Source organism: Triticum aestivum, chromosome 7A, assembly GCF_018294505.1.
Source record: "Triticum aestivum cultivar Chinese Spring chromosome 7A, IWGSC CS RefSeq v2.1, whole genome shotgun sequence".
Taxonomy (NCBI): domain Eukaryota; kingdom Viridiplantae; phylum Streptophyta; class Magnoliopsida; order Poales; family Poaceae; genus Triticum; species Triticum aestivum.
The window spans coordinates 13700993-13724181 of record NC_057812.1 but is presented as its reverse complement, the minus strand read 5'-3'; positions in this window follow the sequence as shown (position 1 = coordinate 13724181).

Sequence of the window (23189 nt, the reverse complement as noted above, 5' to 3'; positions counted from 1 at the left end):
TTTTATACAGTAGCAATGAAGGGGTTGTGGCGCATTAGATTAAAGTGGATGGATCCAAGTGACCAAGTTGAATTAGTAGGAAGACATGATGTTGGGACAGCACACAAAGTGTCAAATGAAGTCAATGCCTATCAATTCAAATTTACATTGGGGTGCATATAAGAAGGTCTTGCATCCTCGAAAGTCATATCACTCGAAGTGTTTGCACCTAAGGTGGTTAAGGCTCCTCTCATCATGAAAGAGATGAGCCTTGACCACCTTAGTTGCAAACACTTTGAGAATCCGCAACTAAGGTGGTCAAGGCTCCTCCTCCCTCCCCTCCCCTAGCCAGCGCACCAAGGGGGACTCCTTCCTCCCATGGTTGCAGCCCTGCCTCTTCCCTCTAACCTATATATACTTGAGGATTTGTACTCTTTTGCACACACAAGTTTTGAAGCCTCCTTTAGTTCTTTTTGTTCTAGTTCTAGTTGGTCCTAGTTGACTGATTAGAGATAGACTAATCCTCTAATCCTCGTAATTAGAAGCCCCGTGTGGTTCTAATCTCCTGCCACTAATTCTTCGGTAATGATTAGCTCTGGATGATGAAACGATGTTGGATCGTGAAAGCTACACGCTTGCAACCAAGTAGAGAGGCCGTGCTTTTGGTCTTCAATTCGAGGGACTGGTCGTGGGTAGTTCGCAATATCGTTCATCGATGGTTCGAGGGACTCCAAGTACAATCTACACTGACACGTTCTTCTTCTGCTGCAACTCGGTGAAGGTAACGATCGTGATCCCAACCTGTTATCCAACGTTACAAAAGTTCTTTTTTTCCTTCCTTTTCTTTTTTATCAAAGCTACGCAGAACAAGTATACCGAGAATCAAATCGGCAAAATGGTGGCATAAACTATTCATCTGCTCCCTCCCATCCCCTCCCGCAACGCGCCTGCGTGCGTCGGGAGGGGGGACCCTAGTCGCCCCTCCCCTTTGACCCCGCCTCCCTCCCCTCCTCCCCACCGCCGCCGGCGAGCTGTCGGGCAAAGCCCGGTGGGCGTGGCGGCGGCGGGGCCCTTCTTCCCCCTCTGCTCGTGGGGCGCGGCGCGGGCGGCTTCCTCGAGTGGCGGTGCTGGGTGGCCGCGGGGCTCAGCGGCGGGCTCGTGGGGCGGCGGGGTGACCGGCTGGTGGCGGCGCGCCGGCGTCCTGGATCCCGCGCGCGGCGGGGTGGCTGCGGTGCTCCCGTATCGGGAGGTGGCGCGCGGACGACCTCCTGTTGGATCCGGCCGGATCTGGCGATGAGGGTCGGCCGGCGGCGCCTGGCTTCGATGGTGTGTGCCCGACGGCTCCGGTGCTTGGAGCTTGCCAGGCGAAGCGGGTTGGGCAGCGGCCTGGCGTGGCCGTTGCTCCGGCCGTGGGCGGTGCCGTGGGGAGGTCCGGTGGTGGTAGCCTCCAGGTGTCGTGGCGGCTTCATGGTGGCTCGGCGGATCTGCCTGCGGCGGCGGCGGCCGGCTTCTCCGGCGTTGGCTCGTCTACGTTCGGACCGTTTCGGCCTTTGCCCCATCTCCACGTCGCCCGGGCGCTACTTCCATCGAAGGGCTGGACCTCTCCCAGCTACGGTCCATCGCTCGTCTCGCCCCCGATGCAGCAGGACCGAGCTCGTCTCGCGCATAGTGCATCAGGACCGAGCTCGTCTCGCGCACGGTGCAGCAGGACTGACCTCATCCCCCTCACGGTGATGCAGGACCGAGCTCGTCTCACGCATAGTGCAGCAGGACCAAGCTCGTCTCGCGCATAGTGCAGCAGGACCGAGCTCGTCTCGCGCACGGTGCAGCAGGACTGACGTCATCCCCCTCATGGTGTTGCAGGACCGAGCTCGTCTCACGCCCGGGGTTGCAGGACGGGTTGATGGATGCCAGTGCTGGCCGGCCTATTGGGTCTCGACGCTGGGGGTCGCCCAAGGGTGCGAAAGGTGGGACCTTTCCGCCCGTCTCTTTGGTTGGGGTAGCGGCGGGTCTCGGGTGAGGTGGTGTCTGCTACCTCTTGAGCACTGCGTTGGATTTCCCCGAAGAGGAGATGATGATGCAGCAAAGTAGCGTAAGTATTTCCCTCAGTTTTTGAGAACCAAGGTATCAATCCAGTAGGACACTAGTAGAAAAAGGGTCTTCTGTCCTGGTTGGTAAGGGCCTTTTGTCCCGGTTTTTGAACCGGGACTAAAGGGTCGTTACTAATGCCCTGGCCCTTTAGTCCCGGTTCAAACAGGAACCGGGACAGATGGGCCTCCACGTGGCCGGTGCGCCGAGCCCAGGCAGGAGGGCTTTTGGTCCCAGTTGGTGGCACCAACCGGGACCAATAGGCATCCACGCGTCAACATTTCAGGGGCTGAGGTTTTTGTTTTTTTCCTTTGGTCCTGGTTGGTGGCACCAACCGGGACCAATAGGCATCCACGCGTCAGCATTTCAGGGGCTGAGGTTTTTGTTTTTGTTTTGAAAGGGAGGGGGAGTTGGGGGGTTTTGGGAGGTTAATTTAGGTGTTTCATATATTGTGTTAGCTAGCTAATTAATAGAGAGAAGTGTCCTCTCTTATGTCCGTGCTTGGTCGACGCTACGTACTATATACATATAGAGAGGACTAGACACGCTAGCTAGCTACTAAGCAAACAAAGGAAACAGAAGATCGTCATGAACATATATGCATAGAGAGAGAAGTGATATCGACCACCTCTCCTTCTCCGAGAGATTGGTCGAACAACAAGTTCTCGTATATCTATCCGACACTACCGGCTACATATATACAATAATTATCTCTTACAATATAATCTCCTAATTATATACGAACGCAGCATCCACATAGTATTCTCCGTCTTCAGCGATCACGTGGTCAAGGAAGAATGCCGCCAATTCCTCTTGAATTGCTCACATACGATGTGGTGCTAGGAGTTCATCCCGCATCCAGAAGATCTAATTTGAAGAAGGGGGTCAATACATATATATGAATAAATAAAATGAAACTCAACACAAATGATGGTAATAAAATAAAATTGTGAATATTATTGCTTACGCACTTCATATTGTTCGTCAGAGTACCCTCGTTCACAGGTCGTGTGGCGGATGGACTCGCAAACGTAGTATCCACAGAAATCATTCCCTTGTTCCTGCCACAACCAATTTACAAGAAATAGAGGTCAATCAAACTGATAAGCAAGCATGCCAAATGGTATTGATGAAACTAGCGCTTGAATCACTAGGAGATGCGCGGAACATGTTACTATAGTACTTACTTTCGGGTGTCTAAATTGCAGCTTCTTTGGCAGTCCCGGAGCTTTTTTGGTGAATTTTCTCCAAACCCTGCGAGACAAAGAAAACAATTACTTGATATCAGGAAATGAACAAAGTTGCTGATATGGTGGATAATGATCGATTTAACTTACTTCTTGAGCATTTGAGTCATGTCCGCATAGTCCTGGGGATCTTTTTGTCTCGAGTCTAAGACGGTTACTAGTCCCTGCTCAAGCTTAATCTCTAGGAGAATATAGTGGAACCTGTGCACGCATGCATAACTAATCAATTACATTACTATAACCTGGACTAATAAGGGAAACCGAATATGCAAAAGACAGTAACACTCACTTGAAGTTGTAAGGAAAGAGTATTATATCTTTGTTTTCATTTATTACCAACGATCATAGCAAGTTGGCCTCGGTATCTTCGGCACGATATTTAACCTCAGTTGCATCTATGAGATTTGTGTTAATGATCCCAATATCACTGATTTGTCCTTTCTTCAATTCGGCGATCTTCAATCTGCATAATATAGTGAGGATAATTATAAATACATGCAATGAAAGAGCTGACCTATATAGAGAGACTTAATGACAGAAGTAGTACTACTTACAGACAATAGCAAGTGACTGTTGCTTTATCGAGGGCCTTTTGATTGAAAAACTGAAAGAACTCCTCAAATGGAACATTCAACAGTTCAATTCCAACGAGGTCATGCTCCTCTCTAACTCTCAGGGTCAAAGTATTCCTCCCCCTAGACTCTCTACAGGTTTTCATGTACCAATCATGGAATCTTCGCATCATCATTGTTAGAGATATTTCATCTTTGACGAGAGGCTTCCTGTACTCGTATTTTTGTTCCTCCACCTCCAAGAACTCATAATGTACATCGTCGGACAGGTAATCTCGAAGATTGCTATAACCGAGCACCATCCTCAGATCATTAGTAGGCACCTTGAGAGGGGGGCATGATTGGTTCTCTTGTTCGCCGAGCTGGGGAATTTTTTTCCCAGCTCGTCGTTCTTTTAACCTTTGATCACTGACAATATTTCCCGACCGCTCCGCTTCGACAAATGACTTTTCAATAATGCGCTCATAGTTGCCTTTCGGCAGAGACTTTGCTGGTTTTTTCAGGGCAGCCAGAGTGCGCTTTGCTTTCACCGGATCTACCTTCTCGTCCGGAGGTGGATGTTTCTTTGCTTTCACCCCTTCAAAGAAGTTCCTCACTTCAGCTCGCGCGATGTCGGCGTTCTCCTCCGGGGTCCTCTCGTATGGTAACTTCTCTGGAGTCTTCAGAGAAGGACCGAATCTGTATTGCCTCCCGCCTCTGGCTGTACTGCTAGACGCCGGCGGAGCAGACGGAGTGGCTGCGGCTTTCTTCTTTCCTTGCTTACGAGGCGGAGGAGAAGGACTACGACGCGCCGGAGCAGCCGGAGCAGCGGCGGGTCTCTTCTGCCCTTGCTGACGAGGCGGAGAAGGAGGAGGCTGGCTGCCCAGGCGCGCCGGCGCAGGCGGAGAAGGAGGCGGAGTGCCGCAATGCGCCGGAGAAGGAGTTCGAGTGCCCTGATTGTCACTCGCCGGAGGAGGAGGCGGTGGAGGAGGCGGAGTGCCCTGACTCGCCGGAGGAGGAGGAGGAGGCGGAGGCGTCCAGTTCGGAAGGTTGATGAGCTCCTTTCGCCATAGGCATGGAGTCTTCAGAGCAGAACCCAGCCGAGTCTCCCCTTCACCGGTAGGGTGGTCAAGCTGGAGGTCCTCAAATCCCTCCGTTATTTCATCCACCATCACCCTAGCATATCCTTCTGGAATCGGCCGACAGTGAAAAGTTGCGTCGGGTTTAGTAGGAAAAACAGAGCCAACAGCCGCCTTGACCTTCAAATTCATCCATTGTGTCATAAGGTGGCAATTTTGAGACTCCGCGATAGCATCCACGGGATAGCTGGCAGGAGCCGTCAAGACATGCTCCGACTGAAGCAGCTCGATGGAAGCCACGCTGCTTCTCCGCTGAGATGGCGGGGTAGCTTCGGGGGAAGCTTCGGCAGTTCGTTTGCTGCGATTTGCTTCTCGTTCCTCTATCGCTTGTACCCTTGCGTGCAGCGCCTGCATTTGGGTCTACTGCACTTTTTTCCTCCTCTCCTGGCATTTGTAACCGCATGCGTCCGGAAAACCAGCCTTCCACGGAACGGAGCCTGGCGTGCCTCGTGTCCGTCCAGGGTGCTCAGGATTCCCGAGGGCCATTGTGAGCTTGTCGTTCTCTCTGTCTGGAACGAACGTCCCTTGCTGCGCTGCATCGATATAGTGCTTTAGCTTCTTGACTGGTATGTTCATTTGCTCGTCCGTCCAAACGCATTTCCTGATACAGGGTCCATGGTTCCGCCAGCCCCGAAGAACCAAGTCCGGCAACGGTCTGGCCAGTTCATTGTCTCTGGTTCGATCCCTTTATCAAGCAGATCATTCTCAGCCTTGGCCCACTTAGGTCGGGCTTTGAGGTAGCCACCTAACCCCGTGCGATGGTGAAGCTTCTTCTTTGCAGCATTTTTCTTGTTTGTCACCGACATCTTCTTACTCTTTTCCGATGTCTTGTAGGCCACAAATGCGGGCCAGTGATCTCTGATCTTCTCATATCTGCCGATGAATTCTGGTGTCTCTTCGTTGTCAACAAACGTTTTCAGCTCATTCTTCCACCTCCTGAATAGCTCTGCCATCTTCTTAAGAGCATGAGACTTGATTAATTGCTCTTTAACTGGCTTCTCCGGATCCTCCTCTGGCGGTAGGGTGAAATTTGCCTTCAGCTCAGTCCAAAGATCATCTTTCTGCATATCATTGACATAAGACACCTCAGGGTCTTCGTTCTTAGGCTTATACCATTACTGGATGCTGATCGGGATCTTGTCCCTAACAAGAACCCCGCACTGAGCAGAAAATGCTTCCTTTGTCCGGATGGGTTCAATCGGCATGCCATCGTGCGCGATTTCTGTGATCTCAAACCTTTCATCTGAGCACAACTTTTTCTTCGGGCCTCGTCTCTTTACCGAAGTTGTGCTCGATCCGGAGGCTAGAAAAAAGAAGAATTAGATGAGAGTTAATTAATATGTGTACATACCAAAACAATGAATGCATCAATTAGCTAGTCATCACAGGCTTAACTAATATATTTACCTGGCCGGACTCTGTTCAGTCACCGGAGCCGTCACCACGGGCTCCTTCTTGCACCAGCATTGGGTCACCGGAGCCATCATAATCATGTGTTTCCTCCTCCATTCTTCAATCACCGTAGCCTGCTTCTTCTTCACCCTGTTCTGCTTCCAGACCATCATTGTCGTTAAGATACAACATGACATCACCTCCGGCTAAGATTATGTCCCCCAACACCTGTTCTTGTTCCTCGTCTCGTCCGAACTCCATTGTTTCTGCAAATATTACAACATGGCAATTATTACACAAACATGACAGCATGTGGATATATTAGTGGCAAACGTAGACCTAGCTTATTCCGGGTTTGGGGTGGCCTCGGCAATGCTTCAAGGGTAGGGGCGCGGCGGGAGGGGGTAGGAGACCGACATCGTTTTTTCTAGGGTTTGGGTGTCCTCGAGAGTTTTGATCGAGCAAGAGGGCCGGGGGTGCTCCTGTGGTATATGTTATCGGGGAGGGGGTAGGTCGAACCCCCCTAGTGTTGAAGTTATCGGGACACGGGGTATATCGACAACGACATATCCAATAAAAAATAAGAAGACGAAGAAGAAATAAAAAGAGGAGAAGAAGATATTAATAGAGGAGAAGATCGAAGAAAAAAAAGAAGAAAAATAAGAGGAGAAGAAGAAAGGAATAGAGGAGAAGAAGAGAAAATAGAATATTCTATTTTCTCTTCTTCTCCTCTATTCCTTTCTTCTTCTCCTCTTATTTTTCTTCTTTTTTCTTCTTCTTATTTATTTCTCCTCTTCTTCCTCTCCTCTTCTTCTCCTTTCTTCCTCTTCTTATTTTCCTTTTTCCTCTCATTCTTTTTCTTCTTCTTCCTTTCCTAGCTAGATATATAGAACTTTTCTAAAAATGTAACTTTTGCATATATAAAACTTTTCCATGGATCAGCATTTCTCATATATATATATATATATATATATATATATATATATATATATATATATCCATCTATAGCCATGGATCATCATATATACTTGGTAAATACATGAACACCATTTCTCATATATATTTAATTCTCATATACATATACAAATGGAAAAAATGCTATGAACAAAAATACATATATACTTGGTAAATATTCTATGAACACCGTTTCTCATATATATCGATGCATACATCCATGGATCATCATTGCTCATATATCCATAGTCATATATAAAAACTTTATGTATATGAACAAATAACTTTCTATGAACAAAAAAACATTTTTGACATATTTAGCACATTGTAAATGTTCCTAACTCTTTTACAACCACAAAAATTACTCCAACTTCATGACAGTACCCACACTCCATTTCACCAAAAACCTTCTGATCCATAGTTCAAAATTTTCAAATTTAATTCAAATGAAATTTTAACCAGATTCAAATTCCTTGCTAAAAACCTATTCTAAACCAATCCAAAAATTCTGAAATTTTGCCATCACCTTTGTCTTGCATCAGTACCTCACCACAAAAAATATCCTAAATTCTGGAAATGCCCAAAGCCATCTAACATTTGATCAAACACCCTCTATATGCACTGTTCATATTTCAAAAAAAATCAGAAATTTCAGAAAATTGGACGGCGTGTTGCTGCTGCTGCTCCACTCCTTCTCCTCTCCTCTCCTTCTGCTCTTCAATGCGTCGGGGCCGGTAGCGACCATGGAGCAGGGGCAGAGAGCAAGGGACGCTCGAGCGCAAGAGCGGCGCTCGATCGGGACCATGGGAAAGGGAGGGGGCTCATTTCGAGGGGGGCGCCGATGGCAGGAGTTCGGCGACGAGGACGGCGTGCTCGGGGCGGCATGCGGTGACGGGGATGATAGTCTCGGGACGGCATGGGGCGACAGGGACGAGGAGGGTGGGCTTGGGGAGGCACGCGGCGACGGGGATGACGAGGACGGCGGGCTCGGGGATGCCGACGACGAGGACGGCGCGGGCTCGGGGAGGCGATGGCGTTGGTGGCGGCGGCATAGACGGCGAGGTGGAGCAGCCTAACGGCGTCGATGAGCTCGGCGTCGTCGGTGGGGTGGGGGTGGGGAGGCAACTGGTGATGAAAACTGAAAATTTTCACAAGTGTTTGTTATATAGTCCAAGCATTAGTCCCGTTTGGTGGCACCAACCGGGACTAATGCCCCCATTTAGTCCCGGTTGGTGCCACCAACCGGGACCAAAGGTCTCTTTTCAGCAGCCCAAAGGGCGGGAAGTGGAGGCCTTTGGTCCCGGTTGGTGGCACCAACCGGGATTAAAGGGGGGCATTGGTCCCGGTTGGTGCCACGAACCGTGACCAATGCACCCCTTTAGTCCCGGTTGGTGGCACCAACCGGGACCAAAGGCCTTGTGCTGCCCCGCGTCAAAAGTTTAGTACCACCTCGCTAGCTGAGAGAGCTCGAGAGTGGTTTATAAGCCCCACTGCGGCTGCCCTCTCGAGCTCCTCTCAAATGCAGGCTTATGGGCCTAATCTTACACTATGTTGTTTGTGGGCCTATTGGGCCTTCTGCGAGCCTGAATCCCGGCCCAGGTTGGGTTTCTAGTCGTATTCAGGCCGTGGTGGCCCAATAGGTGGCACTTTTTTTATTTTTTTCCAGTTTTTTTGTTTTGTTTTTTGCATTATTTATTTTCTTTTGTTTCTTGCTTTATTTTTTTATTCTTTTTGCTTTTAGGTCAGCAAAATTATAAACTTTCTGTTAGTGCCATTAGTTTTCAAATTTGAATAGTTAAAATTTGAATTGTTTGACATTTGTGTGAATCACAAGTTTGTGATTAACTTTACTATAAAAATAGTTTTTTCCCTGTTTTTTGTTTTGTTTTTTGCATTATTTATTTTCTTTTGTTTTTTGCTTTAATTTTTAATTCCTTTTTGCATTTAGGTTAGCAAAATTATAAACTTTCTGTTAGTGTCATTAGTTTTAGAAAAATTATGAACTTTCTGTTAGTGCCATTAGTTTTCAAATTTGAATAGTTGAAATTTGAATTCTTTGAAATTTGTGTGAATCTCAAGTTTGTGATTAACTTACTAAAAAAATGAGAATAGATGCGCTTATAGAGAAAATTCAACCTAAATTCATAGTAAATTTCTATGAATTTCAGAGAAATTCACTCTCAATTTAGGTTAAACTTTTCTCTATAAGGGCATCTATTTTCACTTTGAGAGGAGCTCAACAAGGCAGAGAGGGAAGGGCTTATAAACCGGTGTGAGCCCCCTTCGGTTGGTGAGGTGGGACTAAACTCTGCCCGCAACGAGGACCAACCCTTTAGTCCCGGTTTGTGGCACAAACTGGGACTAATGGTCATGGGCCAGGGGCGAGGAGCATTGGTCCCGGTTGGTGCCACGAACCGGGACCAATGCCCCCTTTAGTCCCGGTTGGTGGTACCAACCGGGACCAAAGGCCTTGCGCTGCCCGCGGCCAAAAGTTTAGTCCCACCTCGCTAGTTGAGAGGGGCTCGGAGTGGTTTATAAGCCCCACTGCGGCTGCCCTCTCGAGCTCCTCTCAAATGCAGGCTTATGGACCTAATCTCACACTATGCTGTCTGTGGGCCTATTGGGCCTTCTGCGGGCCTGAATCCTTGCCCAGGTTGGGTTTCTAGTCGTATTCAGGCCCTGGTGGCCCAATAGGTGGCAGTTTTTTTATTTTTCTCTAGTTTTTTTGTTTTGTTTTCTGCATTATTTATTTTCTTTTGTTTCTTGCTTTATTTTTTAATTCTTTTTGCTTTTAGGTCAGAAAAATTGTAAACTTTCTGTTAGTGCCATTAGTTTTCAAATTTGAATATTTAAAATTTGAATTCTTTGAAATTTGTGTGAATCACAAGTTTGTGATTAACTTTACTATAAAAATAGTTTTTTCCATTTTTTTGTTTTGTTTTTTGCATTATTTATTTTCTTTTGTTTTTTGCATTTTTTAATTCTTTTTGCTTTTAGGTCAGCAAAATTATAAAATTTTTATTAGTGCCATTAGTTTTAGAAAAATTATAAACTTTCTGTTAGTGCCATTAGTTTTCAAATTTGAATAGTTAAAATTTGAATTCTTTGAAATTTGTGTGAATCACAAGTTTGTGATTAACTTTACTTTTTCCAGTTTTTTTGTTTTTTTTGCATTATTTATTTTCTTTTGTTTTTTGCTTTTTTAATTCTTTTTGCTTTTAGGTCAACAAAATTATAAACTTTCTGTTAGTGCCATTAGTTTTAGAAAAAATATAAACTTTCTGTTAGTGCCATTAGTTTTCAAATTTGAATAGTTAAAATTTGAATTCTTTGAAATTTGTGTGAATCACAAGTTTGTGATTAACTTTACTGTAAAATAGTTTTTTTTTCCAGTTTTTTTGTATTGTTTTTTTGCATTATTTATTTTCTTTTGTTTTTTGCTTTATTTTTTAATCCTTTTTTGCTTTTAGGTCAGAAAAATTATAAACTTTCTGTTAGTGCCATTAGTTTTAGAAAAATTTGTAAACTTTCTGTTAGTGCCATTAGTTTTCAAATTTGAATAGTTAAAATTTGAATAATGGTATTACGAGGGCCGAACCATAAGACATTAAAGCTTTTCAAATGAACTCTGAAAAAGTTGAAAGTTGGCATGGTATCATAATTTCACCCACATAGCATGTGCATGTACAGAATGGACAATGGTATCATACTCGTCTGTTACAAAGTTGGCATGGTATCATCATAATAGTTGCGGGAGAAAGTCTTCACTTTTTCTTCGCTTGTGTCATTTTCAGTACCTTCTCAAATCCTTTGTCAGGCACAACATTCTCTGTCTTCCACTGCAGCAATTCCAGTACGGTACCGAGCTTTGTGTTGCCATCTTCGCAATTGGGGTATAGCCTTTTTTTGTGATCCTCTAACATGCGATCGAACTTCAACTTCTCCTTTTGACTTTCGCATTGCGTCCTTGCATCGACAATGACCCAGCGGAGATCATCACCATCGGGCACATCGTCTGGTTCCTCATGATCTTCAGCAGCTTCCCCCATTGCAGCATCATTGGGCACATCGTCTGGTTCCTCTTGATCTTTAGCAGCTTCCCCCATTGCAGCATCACCGTATTCAGGGGGCACATAGTTTTCATCGTCCTCTTCTTCTTCATTGTCTTCCATCATAACCCCTATTTCTCCGTGCCTCGTCCAAACATTATAGTGTGGCATGAAACCATTGTAAAGCAGGTGGGTGTGAAGGATTTTCCGGTCAGAGTAAGACTTCGTATTCCCGCATTTAGGGCATGGACAACACATAAAACCATTCTGCTTGTTTGCCTCAGCCACTTCGAGAAAATCATGCACGCCCTTAATGTACTCGGAGGTGTGTCTGCCACCGTACATCCATTGCCGGTTCATCTACGTGCATTACATATAATTAAGTGTGTCAAAAACCATTACAGAACATCATGAATAGATAATTAAGTGACCAAATTAATATAAGTTCATCATCACGTTAAAACCAAAGTACATACATAGTTCTCATCTAACAACATATAGCTCTCCAGAGCATCTAATTAATTAAACCATACATTGAAACTATGTAAAACATTTCAATGCGAAAACAAATGCGATCATAATCGCAACCAAGGTAACAATTGATCCAACGGCATAATGATACCAAGCCTCGGTATGAATGGCATATTTTCTAATCTTTCTCATCTTCAACCGCATTGCATCCATCTTGATCTTGTGATCGTCAATGACATCCGCAACATGCAACTCCAATATCATCTTCTCCTCCTCAATTTTTTTATTTTTTCCTTCAAGTAATTGTTTTCTTCTTCAACTAAATTTAACCTCTCGACAATAGGGTCGGTTGGAATTTCCGGTTCAACTACCTCCTAGATAAATAAAATCTATGTCACATTGGTCGGCATAATTGTCATAAACAATAAATGAACCAAATAGTTATAAAAAGATAATATATACCACATCCGAGTCATAGCCAGGACGAGGGCCGACGGGGGCGGATACCAAAACCATCGCACTATATAATAACAAGAAATAATAAAAGTAAGAAAATTAGACAAGTATCTATCTAGCTAAAGTAAGAATTTTTTCTTTCAGAAAGAAGATAAGAACAAGAGGCTCACCACGGTGGTGCGGGCGATGAGATCGGTGCGGGCGATCCACGGCAGTGAAGACGGGAGTGGGACGTGACGGGCCACTAAACCTAGACAGATCTCGAGGAAAATGGAGCTTTGAGGTCAAGCTTCGAGAGGAGAAAGCTTAACTAGTGTGGCTCGGTCATTTCATCGAACACCTCATGTGCATAGGAGGTGAGCTAGAGCACCACAAAGCCCTCCCACTAGTGCAGAACAGGGCAATAGCACCGCTTCGTAAGGCCCTTTAGTGCCGGTTTCGGAACCGGCACTAACATTTCGGCACTAAAGGCCCCCCCCCCTTTAGTACCGGTTCAGCATGAACCGGTGCTAAACGGCAACCACGTGGCACGAGCCAGCTCCGGGGGCCGGGAGCCCTTTAGTACCGGTTGGTAACACCAACCGGTACTAAAATGTTTGGGGGATTTTTGGTTTTATGATTTCTTTTTCATTTAATTTTGTGTTTTCCATTTTAATTCTTTTTCGTTTGCTGGTATTTTACGGTACTACACATTGTACACGTTATGCATATATATATATATATATATATATATATATATATATATATATATAAATAGAACTTCTAGTAGAACCAATCATATATATATATATATATCATCAATGTCTCACAAACCACCATATTAATTTACACATACACACATGTATAGCTATATACAATTTCTCCTACATATGCATGTTGCCTTCGGAGCCAGTGGCATTAGCCTAATTGGCGCCTTCGGAGCACGATGACAATTGGAAGTGGTTCATGACATGTTCGATGGGGGCGGTAGCGGGTAATAGTATTCTCCCTTCGGATTTATGACCTGGTCGAGCAAAAATCCCGCTATTTCCTCTTGAAGTGCTTCTATGCGCTCCATTTCTAGGAGCTTGTCCCGCACCTCTTTGAACTGTTAAGAAGGAGATCAATATGCATGTGTATTAGTTGTGTGACTAGATATCGATAATGGTGTAAAAATTGTGAATAGTGTTCTGACAAGCGTACCCATTCCTGTCTTTGAGATCTGCTCCTTTCGGACGCCATCATGCGAATGTTCTCGCAAACGCAGTATGCACACAGATTAGTCCCCTGCGCCTGCTTCAGGGCCTTTATTACGAGAATGGAATTTAATTTGATCAGATAATAATTAATCAAGCATGATAATTAAAGAGATGGCAGCTAGCTAGCTAGCTAGTACTACTTAATTGCTTACCTTGGATCGAAACCATTTCAGCTATGGTTTCCATTCGCCTTCCGTGACGCTGATGAACCTTGCCCAAGCCCTGCCCGCCGACAAAGAAAATGAATAAAGGGGTTATTAAATAGTTCATATCATGAAATGACGAACTAAATAGGCCGAGATATATAGTTAATAATGATTGAAATTACCTGTTGACTATCCCATATAAGATGTTGTAGTCACTATTTGCTTTGAGTAGTGAGTCCAGTATTTCAACTGTTCCGGCGTCAACTTTAATGATACACAAGATCCAGTGAAATCTGCATGCACACACGTTTGCATGTCTTAATTAAGCGGGCATATGTAAGCAAAAACATGTAGCTAGCTAGTAGGCAAAAACAGAGAATTTGTAGTACAAGAAAGTGTGACTCACTCGAAGTTGTAAGGAAGTAGTATATCTTCATTGTATTTGAGGCGCTTCAAGAACTCTAGCATGCTGTCCTCTACCTGCTTTTCATAATACTTGCTCATTTTCCATGTGTATTGATTAACGGTGTTTGGGTCAATGAACCCAATGCCATAGCGTCCACCTTTTCTCATTTCATACATCTTCATCCTGCATAATACCACAGAAAAGAATATAGTGAGGATAATTATAGGTAATGATTGATCAAAAGGATCACTACAGCTAGCTTGAGACTTAAATTACAGAAAGAAATCACTTATAGACAATAGCAACTGACGATAGATTTGTCGAGTGCGTATTGATTGTATAACTGAAACAGTTCAGAATACTCAACGGCCACAGCTTTCTCATGGTAGTAATGATCCTTCTTGACATACACCATGAGGGACTCTCGATCGGATCTCTTGGTAATGTCCATGTACCATTGATGCAATTCATACATTCTCGTTGGGAGCTTCTTGACATCTTCTGGCTTGACCAAAGGTTGGCCCCGGACATATTTCCGTTTTATTTCCTCCTCTGTAATCACAGGCATGTCCTCGATCTTGAGGAGTTGTCCAACAGTGATCTTGAGTTCTTTAGCCTGCATTATATGCTCCTGGGTTATTACCACATCGCCCACCTCGGGAACGTAAACTGTTTGGCCACAATAATATTGGGCGCGCGTACTATCACGTGTTGTCGGCACAACAAGCGGGGGGGGGGTCGATTGCGCCGCCTGTTCTCCCAGCTGGGCAACGGTTTTCCCACATTTTTCGACAGCTGCTTGTTGTTTGCTCGAGCTCGAGCTCGCCTCCTTCTGTAGATGTTGTCGATGTAACTTCCTGATGTGGCGCTCATAGTCTGTGTCAACAGGCTTAGGAGCTGGTGGTTGAGCCATACGAATGAAGTGGTCAACTACTTCCACAGGCACTTTCTCCCTTGGCGACGGTGGCGGTTTCGGTCCAAAATGGGCGTCGACTTCTGCCTGCACTATGGAATTGGTTTTCTCCTCGGTCCTGTCGTAAGCCCTCACAGGAAGAGGAGTAGTGAGGTTTGGACCATATTTATATCGCTTGCCTCCGCCTGTACTTCCTGTACTATGACCTCGACTGGTACCGCTACGCACCATAGCTGCGGGGTGTCTCTTCTGCGATTGCTGAGGCGGCGGAGATGGCTGACGGGGCTGAGTTGGACGAGGAGGAGTGGCCTGAAGCTGTGCCGGACTTGGAGGAGGAGTGGCCTGAGGTTGTGCCGGACTTGGAGGAGGAGTGGACGTCTGACGCTGTGTCGGACTTGGAGGAGGAGTGGCTTGACACTTTGCCGGGCTTGGTGTCGGTGGCCTTTGAAAAATGATGCAATCCTTTCTCCATAGGATGATACGATGTTTGGCATCTCCGAGTGTGTGCTCCTCATCACCTCCAGGAATGTCAAGCTCTAGCCCTGAATATTGGTCCACCACCTCATCAACCAAGACACGAGCATAGCCCGCTGGAATCGGGTTGCAATGGAAGGTTGCCTCGGGGGAATTTGAAAAAGCAACGGTGTCCGCCACCTTCATGTATATGTTCTTCATTTTGAAGTGTAGCTCGCAGTTAGTGTTCTCCGTGATGTCATCCACGGGGTATCTATCCAGCACTACTGCGTCGCCCGGGGCGGAACCCATGCTGCTTCTCGGCATGGATGGGGCGGTGGTATCCAATGCTGGATCATCCGCTAGCTGCTGCAGCTGTTGAGACCCCCCCCCCCCCCGCTGGCTAAGTGAGTCGATCTGCTCCTGCTGCCGCTGGAATTTAGCTGCCAATTCCGCTTGACTTGCTTCTAGGCCTTGAAGGCGTTCATAGTCGAGCTTCCTTTGCTCCTCCTCCATCTTCCTCTTCTTCTCCTCCGCAATCTTCTTTCTCGCACGGGTTCTGTAGTCGGCGTTCCAGTCCGAAAACCCCTCATACCATGGAATAGCGCCCTTGCCTCGTGTTCTTCCCGGGTGTTCAGGATTTCCCAGGGCACGCGTAAGCTCGTCGTTCTCTCTGTTGGGCTGGAACACCCCCGATCGAGCCTCTTCTATTGCAACAAGTAGCGCATCATCGGCTCCGTTCAGACATGCCTTCGTCGAAACATTGCCTGTCTTCGGGTCCAACTCCCCCCCATGCGCATAGAACCAAGTCCTGCACCTGGGGGTCCAGCTCTTACTAACCGGAGTGACACCTGCATCCTCCATCTCTTTCTCAGACTTATCCCACTTAGGCATTGCCACCGCGTAGCCACCTGGCCCCAGCTTATGGAACTTATCCTTTTTTTCGGCATTCTTCTTGTTTATTCTCGACCGTTCCTTAGCTAATTCTGAATCCTTGAATTTCACGAAATCGTCCCAATGAGCACTTTGATTCTCTAGTATCCCCTCGAATACTGGAGTCTTCCTTCCTCCCTTGACGTACTTCTCCCACGTCATTCTCTTGTGGTTCTTGAATGCAACCGTCATCTTCCTAAAAGCAGTGTCCTTGACTTTCCGCACGTCTGCTTCTGTGAAATTATCTGGTAAGGTGAAATGTTCCATGAGAGTATCCCAAAGCAGATTTTTTTGCTTCTCGTCGACAAAAGTAACATCTGGACGTGGATTTGCTGGCTTTCTCCATTCTTGAAGGGAGATCGGGAGTTGGTCCTTCACAATAACTCCGCACTGACGAACGAACTTGTCCGCAATCTTTTTAGGCGCTAATGGTTCGCCATTAGGTCTGATTGCCTCGATATTGTACTTTACGCCCTCCTTCAACTTTTTGTTCGGGCCTTGTTTCGTCCTTTTGCCTGAAGATTTGCTCGATCCGGATGGCTGAAAGAAGAAAGATCGATTCGTTAATATATCTTCAACTCATTTAAAACATGCGATGATCACCAGATTCCTACTTATATAAATATATATACCTCGCCGGTGTTTGTTGTTTCAGGATCAACATGTTCTTTGTCGTAGTTCATGACTTCATCTTCTCGGTCGTCGCGATCGAATATCATATCACCCTCTCCGGTGTTGTTTAGAAATTCGGAGCCATCAAAATCTTCTTCATTCTGATCATCATCTGGCCCGCGTATGATATCGAGCATGGTCTGTTCTCTCTCTCTGTCGGTATTGTCCGCCATAGCTTTTATTTAACTATGCCAAAAGAAATATAAAACAATTTAGTATAATCTCGAATAATCGATATAATCTCGAATACATCGTCTCGAATAATAGATATAATCTCGAATACATCATCTCGAATAATAGATATAATATTGAATACATCACTAGCTAGCTAGCTAGCAAGCTAATAAAGATCGAATAGTACAGAGTAATCTAGGCCACTCGCGGTTCCTGAGGTGCGGGCGGTGGACACCCAAAGAGAAGGAACCATCACTGGATCATAGCTCGGGTGATCTCCCCAAAGAACCTGCCAGGTATTGGAGAACCTGACGTCCATAGCAGCCATGTAGCGATGGACGTGCTCGTCCTCCTCCCTGACACGGCGACGTACCACCTCCGGCGGGGCCGGCTCCCTCCGCACCAAAAGTGGCCCACGTGAATGCCACCAAAGGAGATGAGGGTCGACGACGGGACCCGGGGCCGGGTTCCTCACCAAGCGTCGTGCCCCTGAAGGTAGCACCTCCCAGTGCCAGCCCGGCGGAGCCCAGTCCCGGACATGGGTCCTCTGAAGCAGGACGTCGTCGCGGACGTGTCGACGGCGAGGATGCGGGCCAGGCATCGTCGACAACAAAATACTATATGCCGCAAAAGTAAAGTAACATTTTTTAAATGATGGATTGTGATGATTTCATATAAGCAAATTCTAAATTTTATAACTAAAAATATAAGAAACTAAAAAAACATCGATCATCGTCTAACAATTTGAAATTAATCTAATTCATCTAGCTAGCTAAAACTAACATTTCCAAAATTTCTAACATTTCTATATAACTAACATTTCTATAACATTTGACATTATATATATTATAACTAACATTTCTACATACTATTTGACATTAATCTAATCTAATTAATTAATTCATCTAAAACTTTGTATGAAAAACAGAAAAACAGAAAAAACTAAAAGCTAAAAACAGAAAAATTGTGTGTGTGTGCGCGTCTAGTGTGTGTGTAGTGTGTGTGTGTGTGTGTGTGTGTGTGTGTGTGTGTGTGTGTGTGCATGTAGTGTGTGTGTGTGTGCGCGTGTGTGTGTGCGCTACGGTCGGCGCCGGCGCCGGCGCCGGTGTGCGCTACGATCGATTGGAGGGAGGAGAGGGGCCGGGGAAGGGGCTCACAGCGCGCGCGGGCAAGGTCGAGGCGACGGCGACGGCGAGGGCGAGGTCGATCCAAAGGCGACAGCGACGGCGAAGCGAGGGGATCGGCGACCGGGACGACGACGGGGGTGCCGCGGAGTCGACGGGGACGACGCGACGAGGACGGGGGCGTCGCGGAGTCGACGGGGACGGCGCGATGGGGGCGGCGACGGCGCGGGACGGGGCGGCGGCAGAGAGAAGTGGGAGATGAGAAACTGAAAATTTTCGAAGTGTTTCTTATATAGGGGACACCTTTAGTACCGGTTGGAGCCACCAACCGGTACTAAAGGCCTGTTTTGGCCTGGCCAAGCAGGGGGGGGGGAGCACCCCCTTTAGTACCGTTTCCTGGCTCCAACCGGTACTAAATGCCCCCCCTTTAGTACCGGTTGGTGCCACGACCCGGTACTAAAGGGGGTGCGCTGCCAGGCGAGGGGCGCAGAAGTTTAGTCCCACCTCGCTAGCCGAATGGCGCTCACACCTGCTTATAAGCCCTGCCGCCGCTGCTGTCTCGAGCTCCTCTCTAAAGCAGGCCTTCTGGGCCTACCTCTGCTACTCTGCCCTGTGGGGCCTATTGGGCTTGCGGGCCTGCATCCTGGCCCAACAACAGGTTGGGTTTCTAGTCGTATGCAGGCCGCTGTGGCCCGATAGGTGGGCTTTTTTCATTTAGTTTTTCCTTTTCTGCTTTATTTATTTTGTTTTATTTATTTTGTTTTATTTATTTTTAGTTGTTTTTTGCTGTATTTAGAGTTTATTTGTGAATATTTTTGATAGTTTTTAGAAACTTTCAGTTACTGCCGGTAGGTTTTAAATTTGAATAGTTTAAATTTTGAATTATTTGAAATTTGTGTGAATCACTAGTTTGTGAATAACTTAACTTTAAAAATACATTTTCCAGTGATTCTTTTTTATTATGTTTAATATTAGTGTGTTTTATCATTATATTCAATTTGGTAATGCTTAAGTTATTTAAAAATGAAATGCCTTTGTAACGGATGAGTTTTCGTCCGAAACCCTGATACTTCGAAACAGATTGTCCATTTTGTACACGAAGTGTATCTAGTTTTTGCGGTAACCCTTTCTACTTTTTTGCACATGCTATGTGGGTGAAATTATGATACCATGCCAACTTTCATCCTTTTCTGAGTTCATTTGAAATGCTTTTCAATTTCAGGGTCATTTAGCTGAAAAAATCAATAAATGCATGAAAGAATTTGCTTGCACATAAAATTTCTTCGCGTTTCAAATGCCAAGACACATAACTAGCTACCCTAACTATTACAGAGATTCCCTCCTGGGTGTGAAACACAGAAGAAAGTGATGATAGCTAAGCCGATCACATCCCATCTTTGGGTGTGAAACTTTTTCTTCGCGTGTGTCCCTTTGCGTCGTAGCCATGGAAAATCTTCATCATTTAACGGGATGCTCGCGTCAATATTCACTGTGAATGGAGCAATTTCATCAAACTTTTCATAATCTTCTGACTTGTCTGTCTTGTCATCCACTCCCATGATGTTTCTCTTCCCAGAAAGAACTATGTGCCGCTTTGACTCATCGTACGATGCATTCGCTTCCTTATCTTTTCTTTTTCTTGGCTTGGTAGACATGTCCTTCACATAGAAAACCTGTTCCACATCATTGGCTAGGACGAATGGTTCGTCTGCATACGCAAGATTGTTGAGATCCACTGTTGTCATTCCGTACTGCGGGTCTTCCGTTACCCCGCCTCGTGTCATATTGACCCATTTGCACCCAAACAAAGGGACCTTCAAACCACGTCGATAGTCAAGTTCCCATATGTCCTGTATATAACCATAATATGTTTCCTTTCCCGTCTTGGTTTCTGCATCAAAGCGGACACCATTGTTTTGGTTGGTGCTCTTCTTATCTTGGGCGATCGTGTAAAATGTATTACCATTTATCTCGTACCCTTTGAAAGTCATTATATTCGAAGATGGTAACTGGGACAGCAAGTACAGGTCATCTTCAATAGAGGTATCATGCATGGTACGTGCTTGCAACCAGCTGGCAAAACTCCTGGTTTGTTCATGTGTAATCCAGTCATCAGACCGCTCCGGGTGTTTGGAGCGTAGCAAATTCTTGTGTTCATCCATATACGGAGCCACCAAGGCGGAATTCTGTAGAACTGTGTAGTGTGCTTCAGTGAGAGAATGTCCGTCCATACATATTATTTGTTCCCCTCCTAGCGTGCCTTTTCCATCTAGTCTGCCCTTATGCCGCGATTCAGGAACACCAATCGGCTTAAGGTCAGGAATAAAGTCAATACAAAACTCAATGACCTCCTCATTTTGACGGCCCTTGGAGATGCTTCCTTCTGGCCTAGCACGGTTATGAACATATTTCTTTAAGACTCCCATGAACCTCTCAAAGGGGAAAATATTGTGTAGAAATACAGGACCCAAAACGTTAATCTCTTCGCATAGGTGAACTAGGACGTGCGTCATGATGTTGAAGAAGGATGGTGGGAACACCAACTCGAAACTGACAAGACATTGCACCAAATCATTCTGTAACCTTGGTATGATTTCTGGATCGATTACCTTCTGAGAGATTGCATTGAGAAATGCACATAGCTTCACAATGGCTAATCGAACGTTTTCCGGTAGAAGCCCCCTCAATGCAACCGGAAGCAGTTGCATCATAATCACGTGGCAGTCATGAGACTTTAGGTTCTGGAACTTTTTCTCTGCCATGTTTATTATTCCCTTTATATTCGACGAGAAGCCAGACGGTACCTTAATACTGAGCAGGCATTCAAAGAAGATTTCCTTCTCTTCTTTGGTAAGAGCGTAGCTTGCATGACCCTGATGTATGCCGTCTTTTCCATGCATACGTTGCTGGTCCTCCCGTGCCTCAGGTGTATCTTTTGTCTTCCCATACACGCCCAAGAAGCCAAGCAGGGTCACACAAAGATTCTTCGTCACGTGCATCACGTCGATTGCGGAGCGGACCTCGAGGTCTTTCCAATAGGGCAGGTCCCAAAATATAGATTTCTTCTTCCACATGGGTGCTCGTCCGTCAGCGTCATTCGGAACAGGTTGTCCACCAGGACCCTTTCCAAAGACCACATTCAAATCCTTGACCATATCATGTACATCAGTACCAGTACGGTGGCGAGGCTTCGTCCGGTGATCTGCCTCACCTTTGAAATGCTTGCCTTTCTTTCTTACGGGATGCCTGCTCGGAAGAAATCGACGATGTCCTAGGTACACATTCTTCTTACAATTAGCCAAATATATACTGTCGGTATCGTCCAAACAGTGCGTGCATGCACGGTATCCCTTGTTTGTCTGTCCATAAAGGTTACTGAGAGCAGGCCAATCATTGATGGTCACGAACAACAACACCTTTAGGTCAAATTCTCCCCCCATGTGCTCATCCCATGCATGTACACCTGTTCCATTCCACAGTTGTAAGAGTTCTTCAACTAATGGCCTTAGGTACACATCAATGTCGTTGCCGGGTTGCTTAGGGCCTTGGATGAGCACTGGCATCATAATGAACTTCCGCTTCATGCACAACCAAGGAGGAAGGTTATACAAACATAGAGTCACAGGCCAGGTGCTATGGTTGCTGCTCTGCTCCCCAAAAAGATTAATGCCATCTGCGCTTAGACCAAACCATACGCTCCTTGCGTCATCTGCAAACTCCTTGCCGTACTTTCTTTCGATTTTTCTCCACTGCGACCCGTCAGCGGGTACTCTCAACTTTCCGTCTTTCTTACAGTCTTCTCTGTGCCATTGCATCGCCTTGGCATGCTCTTTGTTTTGGAACAAACGTTTCAACCGTGGTATTATAGGAGCATACCACATCACCTTGGCAGGAATCTTCTTCCTGGGGCGCCGGCCCTCGACATCACCACGGTCATCGCGGCAGATCTTATAGCGCAATGCACCACATACCGGGCAAGCGTTCAAATCCTCATACTCACCGCGGTAGAGGATGCAATCATTAGGGCATGCATGTATCTTCTACACCTCTAACCCTAGAGGGCAGACAACCTTCTTTGCTTCGTACGTACTCTCGGGCAATTCGTTGTCCTTTGGAAGCATATCCTTTATCATTACCAGCAACTTTCCAAATCCCTTGTCAGATACACCATTCTCTGCCTTCCATTGCAGCAATTCCAGTGTGGTGCCCAGCTTTTTCTTGTCACCTACGCAATTCGGGTACAACAATTTTTTGTGATCCTCTAACATGCGCTGCAACTTCTTCTTCTCCAAATCACTTGCGCAGTTTCTCTTTGCATCGGCAATGGCCCGACCTAGATCATCAACGGGCTCATCTGATGCCTCTTCTTCAGCTTCTTCCCGCATTGCCGGCTCAGCTTCTTCCCGCATTACCGGCTCAGCTTCTTCCCCCATTGTTGTATCATCGTATTCAGGGAACCCATGGCCAGGATAGCTGTTGTCGTCCTCTTCTTCTTCATTGTCTTCCATCATAACCCCTCTTTCTCCGTGCTTGGTCCAAACATTATAATGGGGCATGAAACCGGTCTTAAACAGGTGGACGTGAATGGTTCTTGACGTAGAGTAATTGTGACCATTCTTACAGCGAGCACATGGACAAGGCATAAAACCATCCGCCCGCTTGTTTGCCTCAGCCGCAAGCAGAAAAGTACGCACGCCCTCAACGAACTGGGGAGAGCATCGGTCATCGTACATCCATTGCCGGCTCATCTTCATTACACAACACCAAATAGACCAAATTAATACAAGTTCATACATAAAGTTCA